The following is a 20616-nucleotide window of genomic DNA, read 5'->3' on the forward strand; positions in this document are numbered from 1 at the left end:
CAAACAATTTACTGCACTCTGTGCTACTGGGAATCTTTAAGGGCTGACAATGTGAATTTGTTTTCACAAAAAGTCGCTGCCTATGAGGACTCAGCTGTGTGTTCCCACATTGAAAGGACATGTGAAGGGGCATAATCGAACGGAAACGTCTATCTCCATGGGTGTTTATCTCCGAGAACGGGTCCGTGAAGGGGCGGACCGAACTGTATTTTCGCAAAAAATAGACGTCCATGTTTTATTCGACAATTTGTGAGCTGGGCGTTTTTGTTTTTCAGCGATAATGGAAAATGAAAGCGCCCAGCTCAAAAATGAATAACTCCAAGACATTTATTCGTGGGAGGGGCCAGGATTCGTAGTGCACTGGTCCCCCTCACATGCCAGGACACCAACCGGGCACCCTAGGGGGCACTTCTACAAAAACAAAAAAAAAGGTAAAAGAGCTCCTAGGTGCATAGCACCCTTCCCTTGTGTGTTGAGCCCCCCAAATCCCCCTCAAAACCCACTGCCCACAAGTCTACACCATTACTATAGCCCTAAGGGGTGAACGGGGGCACCTACATGTGGGTACAGTGGGTTTGGGGGGTGGTTTGGAGGGCTCCCATTTACCAGCACAAGTGTAACAGGTGGGGGAGGGGGGATGGGCCTGGGTCCACCTGCCTGAAGTCCACTGCACCCCCTAATATCTGCTCCAGGGACCTGCATACTGCTGCCAGGGAGGTGGGTATGACATTTGAGGGTGAAAATAAAAAGTTGTGAAACGGCATATTTTGTGGTGGGAGGGGGTTTGTGACCACTGGGGGAGTCAGGGGAGGTCATCCCCGATTCCCTCCAGTGGTCATCTGGTCATTTAGGGCACTTATTGGGGCCTTATTCGTGGAAAAACAGGGTCCAGGAAAAGTGCCCTAAATTCTCGCTACAAACGCATATTTTTTTCCCATTATCGGCGAAAGGCGCCCATCTCTGATCGGCCGATAACCACACCCCAGTTCCGCCTTCACCACGCCTTCGACACGCCCCCATCAACTTTGTCCGCATCAGCGACGGAGTGCAGTTGAAAACATCCAAATTCGGCTTTCGATTATACCGCTTTATTCGTTTTTGTGAGATAAACGTCTATCTCCCGATTTGGGTCACAATATAGGCGTTTTTCTATTTCGATTATAAGCAGGATAGCGTTTTAAAACACAGTCGACCATGTGAAAAATATGTGCCTCCACTTGGAACAAATTCAAGAGCTCGTGTAATGTAGATACGCCATATGCATGTGAAATATATACACAGTTCATTCGTTAGAGGCAAGGTAAACTGCTAAAATCAATGTTTGTAATGAAATATGATAAGCACAACCTACGTTTAGAATGTTAGATTCATATCAAAGAGATCTGGGCAGCTAATTACTACTCTAGACCCTGACATTGCAATCGGCAGCCAGAAACTGAAATAACAGCAGACAGACGAAGTTTTTCTTGATTGCTTACCGGTGTTTTCTGGCAAATCATGAGAAAACTGGATTGGTTTGGACACCCATGCAGTCCTGTCAGATAAATTCTAAGCGATGTGAGATGGTGGTCCAGGATACTTCAGCTTAACCGATAATTCTGGAAACAGCACCTACAGAAAGATATAAACTGGATGGAGTCGGTCCAGAGGGCGGCTACTAAATTGATAAGCGATCTCAGTCGTAAAACATATAGCGAAAAGGCTCATGAACCTCAACATGTATATGCTGGAAGAAAGGCGGGAGAGAGGGGATATGAGCAGTGGCGTAGCCACAGGTGGGCCTGGGTGGGCCGTGGCCCGTCCACTTTGGACTCAGGCCCACCCAAAATTGTGACACTCTTGCTGTGGCTGGTGGGGATCCCCAAACTTTGCTAGCTGAAGAGTTTCTCTCCTTGGGCAGCCAGCGCTCTTCCAAATGTCAGCCAGCAGCACTTGCCTTAAGCTGACGCTGAGACCAGCCCTTCGGCACATGCAAAAGCACTGAGCATGCACGGCCTGCTGGCAACAGCCTCACTTTGAGGCAAGTGCTACCAGCTACCATTTGGGAGAGTGCTGGCTGCTGGATGAGGAGGAGGAAATCTTCAGCTGGAAGGGTTTGGGGATGAAGTATTTAATATTTCGGATTTGTGGGTAGGGAGGGGTGGAGACTGGAGAGAGGAACAAACTAGAGGGGGACGGGGGGGGGGGGGTGAATTCCATGCCCACCCACCCACCTTGGGCTCAGGCCCACCCAAAATTGGCTATCTGGCTACGCCCCTGGATATGAGAGAGATGTTTAAATACCTCAGTGGCGTTAATGTACAGGAGGCGTGACTTTTTCAAATGAAGGAAAACTCTGGAATGAGAAGACGTAAGATGAAATTAAGAGGAAATAGGCTTAGGAGGAATCCAAGGAAATACTCTTTCATGGAAAAGGGTGGTGGATGCATGGACTGGCCTCCTGGTGGAGGTCATGGAGATTAAGACTGTGTCAGAATTTAAGAAAGCGTGGGGGAGGCACGTGGGATCCCTTAGGAAAAGGAAGAGTTACTGGTTACCGAGGAAGGGCAGACCGGATGGGCCATTTGGCCCTTATCTGCCGTCACGTTTCTCTGTTTCTAATGATGGAGATTTACGTTGTCTTCTAGAATCATGCATCTCAGATATTGTGAATTATAAAATCTTTTATAAAATATGGGCTTACCTCACAGCTCCAGCCAACTGCAACTCTTGGGAACACCTACGTGCAGGTCATGTACACGTATGCCTGCTCTTGTAGACATGTGAACCTATAGACGTCTTCACCCGAACAACTGTATAATAACTGTTTTACGTGTGTAAAACTTGCTTCATATTTAGGAAGGTGCTTTATTTATTTATTTGTTGCATTTGTATCCCACATTTTCCCACCTTTTTGCAGGCTCAAGGTGGCTTACATTATTCCGTAATGGAGATCGCCATTTCCGAAATGAGAAATACAAAGTATTATTGCATTAAAGTTCATAAATGTTGAAGTAAATTATAAAGTAAGTTAGATAAACAGTTCATTTCAGGCGTGAGAGATAAGGGGGTAATACGTTAATGTTCCTTGGTGATAAAATGATTGAAGAAATCAGGTGTAAAGAATTCAGTTTTATCTGCTTCTGATAGAGTTTTGATGTTAGTTCATTAATGATGGCTCATTATGGTATATCTTCTTGAACAAGTTGGTCTTTATAAGTTTACCCCTCAAAATCCAGGTCTCATTTTTAATATGTGAATAAGTTTTAAAGACAGGTACAATTCCATTTTTCTACACTGTTGCTTGGGAACATTTCCCACTCATTTAGTGGTAAAGAGAAACTTAAGTATGTCAGGAACATAATATCACTTAACATCCAGCTGTAACTGGGGGGAGCCTGGTGGAGATAAAAAAATGGAGATGGAATTCATAAAGGTGTGAGACAAACACAGAGGTTCCCTTAATGCCAGGATGATGGAAACCAAGCACTGAGGGTCCTTTTACAAAGGGGCACTGAAAAATGGCTTGCGGTAGTGTAGGCGTGGGTTTTGGGCGCGTGCCGATCCATTTTTTAGCGCGCCTGTAAAAAAGGCCTTTTTTAATATTTTTGCTGAAAATGGACGTGCGGCAAAATCAAAATTGCTGCGTGTCCATTTTGGGTCTGAGACCTTACCGCCAGCCATTGACCTAGTGGTAAAGCATCACGCAGTAACTGGGTGGTAATGACCTACGCACACCAAATGGCGCTTGGTGCACGTCTGTTACGCCAACAATGAAATGACTGCAAGAGCCACACAGTAGTCAGGCGGTAACTCCGTAAGCGTTGCCAGACTGAGAGAGACCGAAGGTTCATCGAGCCCAGTATCCTGTGGCCAATCCAGGTCACAAGTACCTGTCAAGATCCCAGAACAGGAAAACAGATTTTATGCTGATTATCCTAGAAATAAGCAGTGGATTTTCCCAAGTCCATCTTAATAACGGTTTATTTATTTATTTATAAAATTTGCAACCCACATCATCTACAATTCTGAGCGGAGAAAAATAAAGTCACAATTCCGAACATAAAATACAAAGACAAGACAGACTCTTATTAATATAAAATAAAAATGAAAATGCAGCAATCTCAGTTCATAATCACTTGTTAATTGATGGTGAAAGCTCTCTGGATTGGACAGCACAGTTTTCATAGCCTTCTTGAATTCAGATAAATTTCTCGTAGCTCGCAATTCGAAAGGAAGAGAGTTTTCCTTTAGGAAATTATCCAAGCCTTTTTTTTAAAACCTTGCTAAGCTAACGGCTTTTACCACATTCTCTGGCAACAAATTTGAAAGTTTAATTACACGTTGAGTGAAGAAATATTTTCTCCACTTTGTTTTAAATTCACTACATAGGGGGTCTCTTTTACTAAATTTCACTAAAATTCAATTGGTGCTAAACTCATACCCCCTTAGTAGATTCATTGTGGGCCCCCTAGTCCTAGTATTTTTGGAAAGAGTAAACAAGCATTCCACTCCATTTAGTATTTTATAGACCTCTATCATACCTCCCCTCAGCTGGCTCTTCTCCAAGCTGAAAAGCCCTAGCTGCTGTAGCCTTTCCTCATAGGAAAGTCCTCCCATCCCTTTATCAACTCTAACCACCTCACTGGGCAGACTGGATGGGTACTGATCTTTATCTGCTGTCGTTTACTATGTTACCATGTTGTGAAGTCATTCTGGAAGTGCTAAGTAGGATTTACACATGTAAAAAAAGCAAGTTTAAACAAAGAAATGGGCATATATGAGTAATTACAAAATCCACTTCCTATACATAGTAAATGACGGCAGATAAAGTCCTGTATAGTCCATCCAGTCTGCCCAACAAGATAAACTCATTTTACATGGTGTGTGATACTTTATATGTATACCTAAGTTTGATTTGTCCTTGCCATTCTCAAGGCACAGACTGTAGAAGTCTGCCCATGACTCTTGTACTAAAAGTTCTGAAGATTCTAGAATCCTAAAGAGTTACAAGATTCTGGAATCCCAGTTAGTAGCAACATTCCGTATAGAACCCCAAAGAGTAATATAGTAACATAGTAAATGATGGCAGATAAAGACCTGTACAGTCCATCCAGTCTGCACAACAAGATAAACTCACTATACATGGTATGCGATACTTTATATGTATACCCGAGTTTGATTTGTCCTTGCCTTTCTCAGGGCACAGACCGTAGAAGTCTGCCCAGCACTCTTCTTGTACTAAGTTCTGAAGCTAACGTCGAAGCCCCTAAAATTTACACTCCAGCCCATCCTTATCTATTCAGTCACAATCAGGGCATAGAACTTAGAAGTCTGCCCAGCTCCCATTTTGTTTCCCAATTACCGGCATCGCCACCCAATCTCCGCTAAGATTCCACGGAACCATTCCTTCTAAACAGGATTCCTTTGTGTTTATCCCACGCATGTTTGAATTCCATTACCTTTTTCATCTCCACCACCTCCCGCGGGAGGGCATTCCACATATCCACCACCCTCTCTGTGAAAAAATACTTCCTGACATTACTCCTGCCCCCCTCTAACCTCAATTCATGTCCTCTAGTTCTACCGTCTTCCGTCAAACCTTGTATAGATTTGAAGGGGGCACGTGCAGTTGAGGTGTGGACTGAATTTTAAAATATACTTGCACTTTCCATTTTACAAGGGGAATATATGTAGATTTCAAAAATGTCCCCACCCTGTCAGCATTTACAGGTCCTTGAAATCACACGTATAAGTGGGGGTTAACAGCTTGTTTGGATCTGGAGTTTCAAGGAGCACGTGAGGGAAGGAAAATGAAATCAATCTTTAACTTCTCTAGATTGGTGTAGAAAGGCCACCGCATCCAGGTCAGCCTGTCCTGGTCTAGTACGTAGATCTGGCTTTCACCATGAAATGCAGCAGTGAATTCCCAGCATGCAAAGGGGCAAAACCAGGATTGGATCAGCCCCTTTGTACTGAGCAGGGTGAGGTAGCAACCCTAGACTGAGACCAAGGTTTCTGTTTTTCTGATACACTCCAGTTTTGCCAGGTGGGCGGTTTTACAGCCCAATTGGGTGGTTTTCTGCAACCCGCCGCAGGAAATTTTTGCCCGCGGCGGGTTGCAGTTTTTTGGGCTTCTTTTGTGTCTTTTGGGTGGTTTTTTAGGCGTTTTTTTCGGCCACGGGGGGCGGGGTTAGTGACGTTTTGGGCGAGGTTAGTGACGTTCTGGACGGGGCTGATGACGGGGGAGGCGGGGCCGATGACGGGGGAGGCAGGGCCGATGACGGGGGAGGTGGGCCCGATGATGGGGGAGGCGGGGCCGATGACGGCGGGGGTGGGGTTGATGATGGCAGGGGCGGGGTGATGACGGCGGGGGCGGGGTGATGACATGGGGGTGGGGGTGTCAGGGGCGGGGTTTGAGTTTGGGCGGGTTTTGGGCTGGATTTGGGCTCGTTTGGGTGGGAAAAAAATTTTCCACCTGGCAACCCTGATACACTCTCCTCTCCACTCCCCAAAGCATCCTACCACCTATAAAGGCCGATTTAATTAGCAGAAAGTAAGAAGGACAAATCCCTCCCTGCACGGGGAGGCAAATTCAAAATCAGGCCCAGATTAAAAATCGCCGTCCAGAAACTGGGTCCTCTTGACCAGTCTAAACTGCGGTGGGCTTCATCGCTGTTATAGAAATTTATGGCCAGAAGAAAGTGGTCTCAACTGCTGTGTTTGCTTTCTCCTTTTTTCGAAGTGTTGAAAGATACAGCAGGGTTTCTGCTGATGGTGTTTTTCTAGTAAATAAACTGCTATATGTTACTTTTTCTCACACGGAAAGGAGAACATCTGGATATCATATGATAATCTGCATGTTTGCAACTAAGGGCACACGAGTGTGAATGAAGAAAAGTCAGTAAAAACAGAAAGACCGCGAGCCTCGTCACCACCGCAGATCAGAGGGATATGGCCAGGGATGGTTACAATGGAAAGAGAAAAGTTTTAACAAATACAGTTTGTTACCATTCAGTTAGCCATGCTAGAGTTTCCCTCAGTCTTTCTAAGGGTTCTTTTCTTTTCTTCCATAAAAATGAGAACGTTTCAAGCAGGGGTGTAGCCAGACAACAGAGTTTGGGTGGGCCTAGGGAAGAACTGGGTGGGCACCAATTGTTCTCCCCCTCTCCCCCAACCAACACCCAAAAAATATCTCAGCTGGTGGGAAAACGCTTCTTTCCACCTTGACAGTCTGCAGTAGGCATGCGCTGAAAACTGAACATACGCAGGTGCCGGTATCATGGAGAGAAGCGTTTTTGTTACCATCAGGAGGAAGTCTTCAGCTGGCCGAGCTTGGGATCCCACCAGCCACCACTAAACGTGTGCTACTGTTGGGTGGGCCTGAGCCCTAAGAGGGTGGTGGGCCCTGGCTACGCCACTGGTTTCAAGGCCATGATATAATTATTTATATGTCTCACAGCAGAACTGAAGGCGAGTTACAACTTAGCCATTCTAGTTATTTTCCCATCGGAGTGGTCGTGCACTCTGAGCTGTACCTGAGCCAATGGAGGGTCATGTGACTTCTCCAACGAGCATTGATTTACAGCCTGCTGCCTTGACCACCAGACCATTCGTCCGCTCTATGCTCCAGGCCTGAGAAGATTCAGAGGTCAGTTACAAGCATGGACAGCAGAATTAAAGTCAACAAATGAGGAAAGCATGCAGAGCGTGACTCGTGAAGTTCTTTCTAAACCCTCTGCATGTGCGTGCGTGTACATGCGTGTGTGCGTGTGTCACTGTTGTGTACTCTGCATGCTGTGTTTGTAGGAGGTAGTTAAGGATGGTGGAGAAGTTCGTGGGAGGATAGTTGAAGGGGGAAAGCAATTTGTGAGATGGTGGTGGGGCATTATTGGGAGGGGGTTGTTTTGGGGAATAGGACAAGTTTGTGGCAGGGGCATAGCTGGCAGTCCACTTTTTGGGACTCAGGGGTGGACTTGAGGGGCTACACATTTCCTTTCTGCTCTCTATCACCCCCTCCCCACTCCCGCCACATTAAATGTTCATACCTTTGTTTTCTGGCAGGGATGGCCAAGCTCCAGCCCCACCAACTGAAGTGATCTACTGCCTGAACTGTTCCCTGTGCTGCCTCAGCAGTAAGAAAGCCAGCAGTGTGCTTTTCAGCCACTGATACCGGTACTCAGTTCATGTGCCAACTGAGCCTGCGCTGGTGCTGGTAGCTGGAAAGCATGCCACTGACTTCCTCGCTGCTTAGACATCATGGGGAGCAGTTTGGGCAGCGGATGTCTTCAGCTGGCAGGGCTTGGGCATCCCCATTCAACAGGTTCTTCAGTTGTGTAGGGGGCCTGTGTCCAAAATAAGGAGATCCATCCCTCAAGACCCCCTGTGACTACCCCACTGGTTTGTGGGATAGTGGGACCATTGCAGTAGGTAGTATTTGGGAGTGTAGGCAGTTGGAAGTGGTCATTTTTGGCAGTGGTAGGGTGGTAGGTAGATTGAGGGGCTAGGTTCTGGAGTGGGGCAGTTTGTAGGGTGGAGGGGCAGGAGGTTATTTTCTGGAGCATAAGGGCAATCTGCAGTGGGTAGGTTTAGTTATGGGGAAGTTTGTGCTTAGGCAAATTTCATTTCAGCGCCAACGTTTTAGGCATGATGGGCCAGATTCTATGACGCCTAAAAAATCTGCCTGGTATACATTTCCGACTAAGTGTATTCTATAAGCACTGCCTAGATTTAGGCGTGGTATATAGAATACGCTTAGCTGGTTTCCCAGCACCTAAAACTACGCACCTCCATTTACACCAATGAAAATATGGCAAAAATCCTTGCACGTAGATTTACACGCACTGGGCCGTATTTTCTAACTACACATTTAAATTTTAGAACAGCCATGAAACACCCATTTCCCCACCCATAGCCACGTCCCTTTTGAACTGCGCGCATTAGAATTTAGGCACAGTTCATTACAGAATACACTTAGCGAGTTGTGCGTGTAAATTCTAATTATTGCCAGTTAGTGCTCGTTATTGCTTGTTAAGTGCTGTTATCAACGCCGATTAGCTTGTTAAGCCAATTAAGTTATGTGCATTGTTATAGAATACGCTTGAATTTCAGCACAGAACACTAGGCGCGATATATTGAATCCAGGGGGATATATAGAATCTAGTCCTAACTGCGGACTTATGCTAGTATACTGAACTTGGGCTTAGCATGCATCATCCTGGCACCTCATGTGCATATCTCTGGCATTTACACATAGTTGTGAGCAGGGGCGTAGCCAGACACACAATTTTGGGTGGGCTTGGGCCCAAGATGGATGGGCAGAAGAGCCCCACCCCGTCCCACAGGTAATTTGGTCTCTCTCACCTGCATGCCATATGGTCTCTCAAACATCCCCCCTCTCCCGCATACCTTTTCAATAGCAGATTTCCACCAGTAGCGAGCAGACAGTTATACACACTGCTCATGTTGGCCACACAGCCTTCCCATGATGCAACTTCCTTTTTCTGCATAGGCGGGAACATGTCAGAGGGAAGGCTGTGGGGCCAGCGCAAATATGTATCGATCACTGCTTGCTGCAGGTGAAGATCTGCTATTTACAAGGTATGCAGGAGGGACAGTTGTTGGGAGCTTTTGGCTGGTGGGGCTTGGGAATCCCTGCCACCCACATCATAGGTGTGCTGCTATTGGATGGGCCTGATCCCAAAGTGGGTGGACCTGGGCCCACCCTTGGCTACGCCACTGGTTGTGAGCAACAGTTCCATGGCTGGCTTAAGTACTCACACCTAAATTGTAGATGCCTATTTCATTTGTTATGCTAGTATTCTATAATGGAAACTAGGCACCTACTTTCCTTTATAGAATAGGCTACCATAGGTGTCCTTAGGCACCTAAAAGTAAGTCTGTGGTTATAAAATTGACCTCAACCTGCCCTTCTGGGCTGCTGGAACTCAGTCTCTTGGCTTGTGTAACCTTTACCTTCTTTACTAAGACCGTCGACCATGATGCAATTCAATTGTAAAATTCTAAATTATGATGGTGACTTCTTAGCGTTTTGCTACTTTTGGCACTTCGACAATACTATGTAGTAGTGGCCAAATAATCCTTCGTAAAGGGTCTTTTTCACGATCAGGTTGTACAACTACCATTCAAGCATAAGTGCATACCGGATCTTTCGATACCTCCTAACAAGCTTAGAAGGCTCCTGAAGCAGGCCTGTGGCCAAAACACAGTACTGTATTGAGTCTCCGATCAATAAAACCAACTGGAGAAGTTTAAGCTCGCTGTCCCTGTCGATTTCCCACTGTCTGTCTCTCCTTGGGTACCTCTCAACGTTCTTCCACCTTGGTGAACTTCATTTTTTTTTTTACTTTTGTGAAGTGAACACCCATTCATTAGAATCTGGACTGAGAACACAGCTCATCTCACAAAGGCCAATAACCAGCTTTCAGCTGGGAACGATCTTCAGTCATTCCCAATACAGTAGCTCTTGTTCTAGAAAATACACACGGTAGTAGACTGTGAACCATCTACTGTCACGTATTCCAGTTTGACATCCGTTCATTTTACAAGCCTTTTTGCCCTCAGTGATGAGGACTTTCTGTACCCATTGTGACAGCTTTTGTAACTTGGCCTTCATGGCTGCTTGCCTTGCAAAGGGTGACCCTGTACAATGTGGTATGTAGATGACTAATAATCTAACCAACCAGATTGAGTCCTGGCTATACAGTTTCAAAGTGAACTGTTTTTCTCGGACAATAGGGAAATCAATATTACTCGATCTCTTTGTCAGTTTTCCCGGACAACAATCCACTGACAAAATTTCCCTGCTGTAAGGCATAATTAATCACCATACAATAAAATGTAATTAATCCTAATGTCACAGGTCAGTTCCCTTTGTAGAAAATGTCCAACACATTGTGTATATGTATCAGTGTTTTCACAAGAGAAGGACCTCACTTCAGAAGAACAGTATCTGAGTTCTGTAATTAGCTGCATTAGTTAGAACATACTGTACTGCTTCTTGACTCCTGGTTTTCCCATTTCAGTGAAGGCTTCTATGCATGCATAGTATTGTTTTTCATAAATGCAAAAATCAACAGAGCCAACATCTTACTACTGTCTATTTGGCCAACCAGGAAATAGAACTTACATCAGAGAAAATTAAGTTTTTACACATACTAGTGACCCAACGTGCGCCAGTTCCAAGTTACCACCCGGCTACCGCGTGACCCTTGCGGTAATTTCATTTTTGGCACGTGTCCGCTACTCGCGTGCCCAATTTATTTTTTCTGGCGCGCATCAGCTACGCATTTGACGCGTGTAGGTCATTACTGCCCGGTTACCACGTGAGTCTTTACCGCTAGGTCAATGGCTGGCGGTAAGGTCTCAGACCCAAAATGGATATACAGGAATTTTCATTTTGCCGCACGTCCATTTTCGGCAAAATTGTTTAAAAAGGCCTCTTTTACAGGTGCGCTGAAAAATGATTCTGCGTGCGCCCAAAACCCGCGCCTACACTACCGCAGGCCATTTTTCAGCGCACCTTAATAAAAGGACCCCTTAATTTGGTTGATATTCAGAGAAAGGGAGTGAAAGGAAGTATCAAAGCTTTTCTGAGGTTATATTTCCTCTAGCTTTTAAGATCTGTAGATTCAGTAGCCTGCCAATAAATATTTCGACATGACTGCATCTTTTATAGCTTTCGTTGATCTGCTCAGTTTATCGGCTGTGCTGCAATTGAGATCCAACTTTGTCATAGGAGAAAGGATTTTGGTAACAGCAATAATAAAATGCTTCCTCACAGCAAAGGTGTTGCAGGTACCAGAAACAAGAAACAGTGAAAGGAAACAGAGAAGAAATGAGGCCTCTTTTTGAGGACATGTCCGGGCAACCGGGTGGGTTTTGCCAATCTGCCCGTTTGTCCGGATTTCTGGACAAACGGGCAGGCTGGTGGGCGGGCGGGCCGTCCTATGCTAGCCTCCCCTCCCCTCCCCTTACTTACTATTCTACTGCCCTGGTGGTCTAGTGACCTCTTCCGCCTTCGGGGCAGAAAAGAGCCCCCTCTTTCCTGCCCGGAGCGCTGCCCTGCATCTTGTTGCTGATCTCGGCGCTGATTCAAAATGGCCGCTGAGAGTTAAGCAACCTCTTGAGACTTCAACTCTCGGTGGCCATTTTGAATCGGCGCCGAGATCAGCAACAGGATGCAGGGCAGCAAACAGGGAGCTCTTTCCTGCCCTGAAGAGGTCACTAGACCACCAGGGCAGTAGAGTAAGAGAAAGGGGGTGACGGGGAGGGGTGTGGAGGGGGGGGGGGTGACGGGGTGTGTGACAGGGGGGAGGGGAATATGTGACGGGGGGCGGTGCCTGAGCATGCCTTGGAGGTAGTGCATCTAGACTCAGGAAGGGAAGAAAGATGGCCTGCCGCTGCTATGTTGGCTTCTGCGGGAATGCTTCGGAGGAGACAACCCCCTCCCCCCAATCCTCATCTCAGCCATTGAGCAGTGCTGTCTGGGGAAGGAAGAAGCAGCAGCAGCAGCATTAGGAATAAAAGGATGAAAAGGCAAATATTTATTTATTTATTGCATTTGTACCCCACATTATCCCACCTTTTTGCAGGCTCAATGTGGCTTACAGAGTGTTGTTATGATATAGTCATTACATGATTTTAAATAGTCGGTAATAAGCTGAAGGTAGATGAGGATTTAAATGGAAAGGTAATAGGTAAACTCTGCTTAAGTAGGAATACTCCTAAATTCAGCCAATAAGGAGTTCCATAAAGAAGGTCTGACGTAACAAAAGGAGAAATTATGCCTTACACGATCATTTTCTTTTCTTTAGTCAGTGAAGATGTTTTGCACAAATGGGTTGTTATACCTTCCTACCAGCTGGTGGAGGTAGAGAAAAGACTGAATTCTACCAGTGACATCACCGGTATAAGCTATGTTACCCACTGGAAGAATCCAGTATGCATCTGTCACAGTAGAAGGTCCCTTTGTTAAGCGCACATGCCCCATCAACCACTGCAACTGCTATGAACAGCAAGCGAGAAAAACACCAAAGTGGCACTCTCTACCCCACATATATCAGGGAAAAGCCAAATCTGGCAACAGATTAGAAAACACAGAGTGCACCCAGAAACCTGGATCGAGATCTTCCAAAGGCACAATTGCAGAATGATTTCGCTAACTAAAGAAAAGAAGATAATCAGACATAGCATAAATTCTCCTCTCATCAGCTCAACTCTTCTGCACACATGGGATGTACCAAAACACATCTACTGGGAGTGGGAAGAGAAGCACCCCCCTCCCCAAATGACAGCCCTGCCAAAGTCCGACAAGGCTCTCGCCAGAATATCCAACCTGTAATGCTTGAAAATAAATACAGCGACACCCATGCTCCCCCCCCCCCCCCAAAATAGTGGCAAAATCTAAAGAGAGCCCTCATGGCACAGAAAACACAGACAAAAGTGATTTTAATATTTAAGAACACAAGGAACATATACACAAAATCCTTTAATGGTGGGAAAGTGATTGTGGAGTCCCAGGTCTTGATTTGCTACCAGTTTCTGTGCAGACAACTGAGAAAATAGGAGCAAAATCTCCTGACATAGGGTGCTGCTGTAACGAAAGTGACTACAGCTGATAACATCATTGTTTGCTTTCCCGTGGGAAGCCACTAGGAAAATCCCCCTCCCTGTAAACAAAGCTGAAATCAGAGTCCTTTTAGGTCATCTCCACAGTTATTCTCAGTCATTTCCTTTAGGGGGGGAGGGAAATGATGTTCCGTGACTCACTTTTATTATTTTTTTCATAACTATAATATGACCTTACTGTCATATTGGGGGAAAGTACGACATTTCACTTTTACAGACTGGGAGGTCGGTAATGCTCATGCTACACAAACCATAGAGTCACTCATTTGAGTCTTACTGCTTTGGTCATCTACCTCACAGCAAAGGTGTTGCAGGTACCAGAAACAAGAAACAGTGAAAGGAAACAGAGAAGAAATGAGGCCTCTTTTTGAGGACATGTCCGGGCAACCGGGTGGGTTTTGCCAATCTGCCCGTTTGTCCGGATTTCTGGACAAACGGGCAGGCTGGTGGGCGGGCGGGCCGTCCTATGCTAGCCTCCCGGCCCTCCCCTCCCCTTACTTACTATTCTACTGCCCTGGTGGTCTAGTGACCTCTTCCGCCTTCGGGGCAGAAAAGAGCCCCCTCTTTCCTGCCCGGAGTGCTGCCCTGCATCTTGTTGCTGATCTCGGCGCTGATTCAAAATGGCCGCTGAGAGTTAAGCAACCTCTTGAGACTTCAACTCAAATTCAAACTGTATGTCATGCAGGCAAATGTTACCTCCAACCACTAGGTGGCAGCGAAATATATTTTAGCTGAGAACCTGCACTGGGTCTGGGTCTATATCCTCTGCTGCGGTCCCCCAGGCCCTAATTCTGTGTGCAGTGGGTACAGCGTTGCCAGATGGGCGGTTTTCCTGCCCAATTGGGCGGGTTTTGACAAGTAGCTGCGTGAAAAATTTGAAGGATGCGGGTTGCGGTAATTGGGCGGCTTTCACGAGGCCGCAGCACGGGATTGATCAGTTTTCACGCGGAACCATGGTAACCAAAGGGAATGGACTAATAGAAGCCCCGCGGAGGCGGGGCTGAGCATTTCCTTTAAACGCCTGGCCCGCCCCCCCCCCCCCCCCCCACATCGGTTACGACCGGACTTTGAGAGCACAGCAGCAGCACTTGTTGTCGCTCGCTGCTGCCCATCTGTGACCGACCGACTAGTGTGAGACCCGAGAGAGTGGGTACCTGCTTAAAACGAATGTTGACCTCAAGCACATAGGAAGGAAAGTAGAGAGAGACTTTAGCTATCATAATAAGAGGGCATTAAGATTATAGAGGGGATGTTTGGAGGAGTGGCCTAGTGGTTAGGGTGGTGGACTTTGGTCCTAAGGAACTGAGTTCAATTCCCACTTCAGGCACAGGCAGCTCCTTGTGACTCTGGGCAAGTCACTTAAACCTCCATTGCCCCATGTAAGCTGCATTCAGCCTGCCATGAGTGGGAAAGCGTGGGGTACAAATGTAACAAAAAATAAAATAGATACTATTGGAGATTCTACATGGAATGTTGCTACTATTGGAGATTCTACATGGAATGTTGCTATTCCACTAGCAACATTCCATGTAGAAGGCTGAGCAGGCTTCTGTTTCTGTGAGTCTGATGTCCTGCACGTACGTGCAGGACGTCAGACTCACAGAAGCAGAAGCCTGCGCGGCCACATTGGTGATCTGCAAGGGCCGACTTCTACATGGAATGTTGCTAGTGGAATAGCAACATTCCATGTAGAATCTCAAATAGTAGCAACAGTGGAGGAGTGGCCTAGTGGTTAGGGTGGCGGACTTGTGGCGAACTTTGGTCCTGGGGAACTGAGTTTGATTCCTACTTCAGGCACAGGCAGCTCCTTGTGACTCTGGGCAAGTCACTTAACCCTCCATTGCCCCATGTAAGCCGCATTGAGCCTGCCATGAGTGGGAAAGCGCGGGGTACAAATGTAACAAAAATAAATGTTTGGATATAAGCTTTCACTGTGGCCGTGCCTCTTCCCTCTCCAGGGGGCCATCGCAGCCATTCACTGTTTGCAAATAAAATTTAGTGCACAACCACCTTGAAACGAACGAATTTTGGACCTGCTTGGGCCAGACAGTGTCTGGAATCCGTGTGACTCATGGGCTTAAACATATTGCCATTAACAACTATGGCCGTTGAAGGCAGTGGGCTTGAACTGAACAGCTGCCTAAAAATTACAGGATCAACAGAGCAGCATACCTTCCAAGATGCCGCTTTCTGAGAGCCTGTCATGTTCAAGTTCTCCGCTGTTGCTGATTCAGCCTCCAGACAGCTCTCTAATTTATGGTCGCTCCTCATTACGGGCCTTTTCGTAAGCTGGGATATTTTAAGTAAATGCAGGATGCCATATTTCCTGGCCTGTTTGTGTTGGTCTCACTTTCAATCACCGGCTCCAAGACATTTACAGGAAACGCTCCCTGCAAAAAGACTTGAAGGGAAGGCTTCCAAGGATCTGCAGTGGACCCGGCCTTCCAAAATTATTGCAAGCCTATGGACCTGGAATACTTCAAATATTATTCGCTGTAACTATGGTGGCCACCTCAGCCGTGCCAACTTGAACAAGCCGGACCATTCCTGGGTTTGCTGTACTGCATGCATGGAAAAGAAGTTCCGACTTTTCGTAAGGAAATCAGAACCACAGCTCCAAACAGGGCTCGCCCAAGCAGTAGGCAGGACTAGGCAGTTGTCTGTGGCAGCAAGTCCTGGGGAGGGCGCTAAAGAGCAGCTGGAGTCAAACCAAAATAGGTCTGGACAACCACACAAACTGAAAGAAATGACGGGAGGTACTTTTACCAGCAGGGAGGATGGCAACTTTCAGACAGTAACCAACAGGAGGTAGCAAACTAAAAAGCCATATATAACACAAGAAATGCACCTAATGGCTGACACTGCAAAGCTATTTCCAGTTCCTCTATATAAATCCAAACAAATTAGCCAATGGGTAGCAACCTCGGAGCCCCAGATCCATAAAGGGTCCAATTCTTATCATCGACTTCTAATAATCCCAAGCCAATTGTACCCAAATTCAAGATTCAAATTTTTTTAAATCATAACTACATGGAGAAAAAGACTACACGGCCAATACACTCCCCTCAAACATACAAAACGGGGGAGAAAAAGATCAAGGAGGCGAGTCCATAAAGTGGCGTCTAAATGTAGGCATGACAGGCTAGATTCTGAAAAATCTGTGCGGTACAAAAATACGCCTAGGTGTATTCTGTAAAGCAGGGGCGTAGCCAGACCTCAAGATAGGAGGGGCCAGAACCCGAGGTTGGGGACACAATTTGAGTGCCGCCCCGCACCCCCCAACACCACCCATGCCTCCTCACCCCCCCCCCCCCACCACCTCGCCTTGCCCCCTCACAAACAAATACCTTTGCTGGCGCGGGTCCCCAACCCCAGCCAGTCAAAGCCTCCTTCAGCGCGGTCTCCGGCGCAGCCGCGTTCACTGCCTGCCCCCTGTTCTTCTTTCTTGCTCCTACTGCTGAGCGTCAGTGTGCACAAGAGGAGCAAGAAGAAAGAAGAGCAGGGGGCAGGCAGCGAACGCGGCTGCGCGAGAGACCGCACTGAAGAAGGCTTCAGCTGGCAGGGGTTGGGGACCCCCACCAGTTAAACCAGGGGCCTGGACCAAATTTGCGGGGACCCAGGCCCCCATGGCCCCCCCATAGCTACACCCCTGCTATATAGTACACCTACATTTTATAGAATAGGCTTAAATTTCCAAGCAGTATCTAGAATGATGTCAAACCCTTTTCCATGTGACCAGTTTTGGTTGCATCCATTTAGGTAGGCCATAGATTGTAGAAATTTACACGCACCATGTTACAGAATACACTTAGGGGTCCTTTTACCAAGCTGCGGGGAAAAGGACCCTGCGGTAGTGCTGGGGGCTGTTTTTCCCAAGGCCCTTTTTACCACAGAGGGTAAAAAAGCCCCCAAAACAAAATGGTCATGGGGTAAGAAAACACTTACTGCATGGCCAAGTGGCGGGTAGCCCTTACTGCCACCCACTGAGGTGGCGGTAAGGGCTCCCATGGTAACCCAGCGGTACCACCATGCTAACCATTTCTGTGTTTCCCCCCCCCCCCCTGGAAATGGCACATGCTCAATACAGAACATCCGTCAGTGGCCGCTTTGGGCTTACCGCCCACTCTATAAAAGGGACCCTTAACGAACTGTGCACGTAAATCCTAATTAATGCCAATAAGTGCTGATAATTGCTTGTTAACATCCAATTAACAGTGCTGATTATCTAGTTACCCAATTAAGTTAAACGCATTGTTATAGAATAGGCTTTGATTTCTGCTCAGAAATGAAGGCGCGATAGATAGAATTTGGGGGTTAGTGCCAGTTCTAAAACGGCATTTAGATGGGCCTAACCTGTTATAGAATTTTACATTTGCATTTACATTTATTTGTGTTTATGTACTGCTCATAGTAAAGGTTCAATATGGTTTACAACAGGGGCATAGCTATGGGGGGCCACGGGGGCCTGGGCCCCCGCAAATTTCATCTGGGCCTCTAGTTTGGCTGGTGGGGGTCCCCAACCCCCGCCAGCCGAAGCCTTCTTCAGCGCGGTCTCCAGCACAGCCGCGTTCGCTGCCTGCCCCCTGCTCTTCTTTCTTCTTGCTCCTCTTGTGCACGATGACGCTGAGTGTCAGCATGCACAAGAGGAGCAAGAAGAAAGAAGAGCAAGGGGCAGGCAGCGAACGCGGCTGCGCTGGAGACCGCTCAGAGTCAGAGTGCACAAGAGGAGCAAGAAGAAAAAGAGCAAGGGACAGGCAGCGAACGCGGCTGCGCCGGACACCGCTCAGCGTCAGCATGCACAGGAGGAGCAAGAAAATAAGAGAGCAAGGGGCAGGCAGCGAACGCGACTGCGCCAGAACCACACTGAAGAAGGCTCCAGCTGGCGGGGGTTGGGGACCCCCGCCAGCAAAGGTGTTTGTTTGTGAGAAGGCATAGGCGGTGGGGGCGGTGAAGCGAGGTGGTGATGGGGGGCAGCAGGGCAGCACTCAAAACGTGCCCCCAACCTCGAGCTCTGGCCCTCTCCCACCATGAGGTCTGGCTATGCCCCTGGTTTACATTAAGAGGTACCAAAATAGTCACTTGGGAATACAGATAATCAGTGGTGTACCAAGGGGGGGGGGGGCGGTGGGGGCGGTCCGCCCTGGGTGCACGCCGCTGGGGGGTGCCACAGCGTGTGCCTGCTGCGAGAGTTCGCTAACTTCTCTCATTCGCTGCAGCTCCCTCTGCCTCGAAACAGGTTACTTCCTGTTCCGGGGCAGAGGGAGCTGCAGCGAACAAGCAAAGTTAGTAAACTCGCAACAGGCGCGCGCTGCGGCACCCCCCCCCCCCCCAGCGGCATTCACCAAGGGGGGGGGTCTTTCGCCGGGGGGGTCCGTGCTGCATCGGGGGGACGCTGCACCCAGGGGGCGGGGTGCCACCCCAGGTGTCCGCCCCCCTAGGAACGCCACTGCAGATTATTAAAACAAAATTCACATTACAGAACTTGATTCTCAGTCTCATTCTCTATTATAAGCAAGAATTTTTTTTAAAGTGAGGTTTTATCCTTTTTTTAAAAAAAAGAGAATAACTAGAATTATCATTAAAACACAAAGCAAATTCTCCCCAAATTTTAGGTGCTTGATAAGCAAGAATTTTATCACAAAACTTAAGTCGCTTTATACTCTCAACAGAAGGGAAAGGAAAAGGGGAGTTAGTATGAGTCTTTCTATTTCTAGCGGCAAGGTCTCACACGTTAACCGGGCGGTTATCGTCAGCGTGTACACTGCCAATTACCGCCCAGTTAGCACCACGCTGTCGAAAATAGAAATGATTTTCTGCCGCGCATTTTGGACGCGTGTCAAAATTAGAATTACCGCCCAGGGCACACGGTAGCAGGGCGGTAGGTCTAATTTGACACACGTATGTGCATAGGTGCCTATCTAGCTTATAATTGAAAAAGAAAAACGCCTATATTGCGACCCAAATCGGGAGATAGACGTTTATCTCACAAAAACGAATAAAGTGGTATAATCGAAAGCCGAATTTGGACGTTTTCAACTGCACTCCGTCGCGGATGCGGACAAAGTTGATGGGGGCGTGTCAAAGGCATGGTGAAGGCGGAACTGGGGCGTGGTTATCGGCCGATCAGAGATAGGCGCCTTTCGCCGATAATGGAAAACAAATATGCATTTTTAGCGAGAATTTAGGGCACTTTTCCTGGACCCTGTTTTTCCACGAATAGGGCCCCAAAACGTGCCCTAAATGACCAGATGACCACTGGAGGGAGTCGGGGATGACCTCCTCTGACTCCCCCAGTGGTCACAAACCCCCTCCCACCACAAAAATATGCCGTTTCACAACTTTTTATGTTCACCCTCAAATGTCATACCCACCTCCCTGGCAGCAGTACGCAGGTCACTGGAGCAGTTATTAGGGGGTGCAGTGGACGTCAGGCAGGTAGACCCAGGCCCATCCCCCCCCACCTGTTACACTTGTGCTGGTAAATGGGAGCCCTCCACACCGCCCCCCAAACCCACTGTACCCACATGTAGGTGCCCCCCTTCACCCCTTAGGGCTATAGTAATGGTGTAGACTTGTGGGTGGTGGGTTTTGAGGGGGATTTGGGGGGCTCAACACCCAACAGAAGGGTGCTATGCACCTGGGAGCTCTTTTACCTTTTTGGTTTTTTTTGTAAAAGTGCCCCCTAGGGTGCCCGGTTGGTGTCCTGGCATGTGAGGGGGACCAGTGCACTACGACTCCTGGCCCCTCCCACGAACAAATGCCTTGGATTTATTCGTTTTTGAGCTGGGCGCTTTCATTTTCCATTATCGCTGAAAAACAAAAACGCCCAGCTCACAAATTGTCGAATAAAACATGGACGTCTATTTTTTCCCAAAATACGGTTCGGTCCGCCCCTTCACGGACCCGTTCTCGGAGATAAACGCCCATGGAGATAGACGTTTTTGTTCGATTATGCCCCTCTATGCATCTTAGTAAAAAGTGCCCTAA

The sequence above is a fragment of the Microcaecilia unicolor genome, chromosome 12 (assembly GCF_901765095.1).
Source record: "Microcaecilia unicolor chromosome 12, aMicUni1.1, whole genome shotgun sequence".
Taxonomy (NCBI): domain Eukaryota; kingdom Metazoa; phylum Chordata; class Amphibia; order Gymnophiona; family Siphonopidae; genus Microcaecilia; species Microcaecilia unicolor.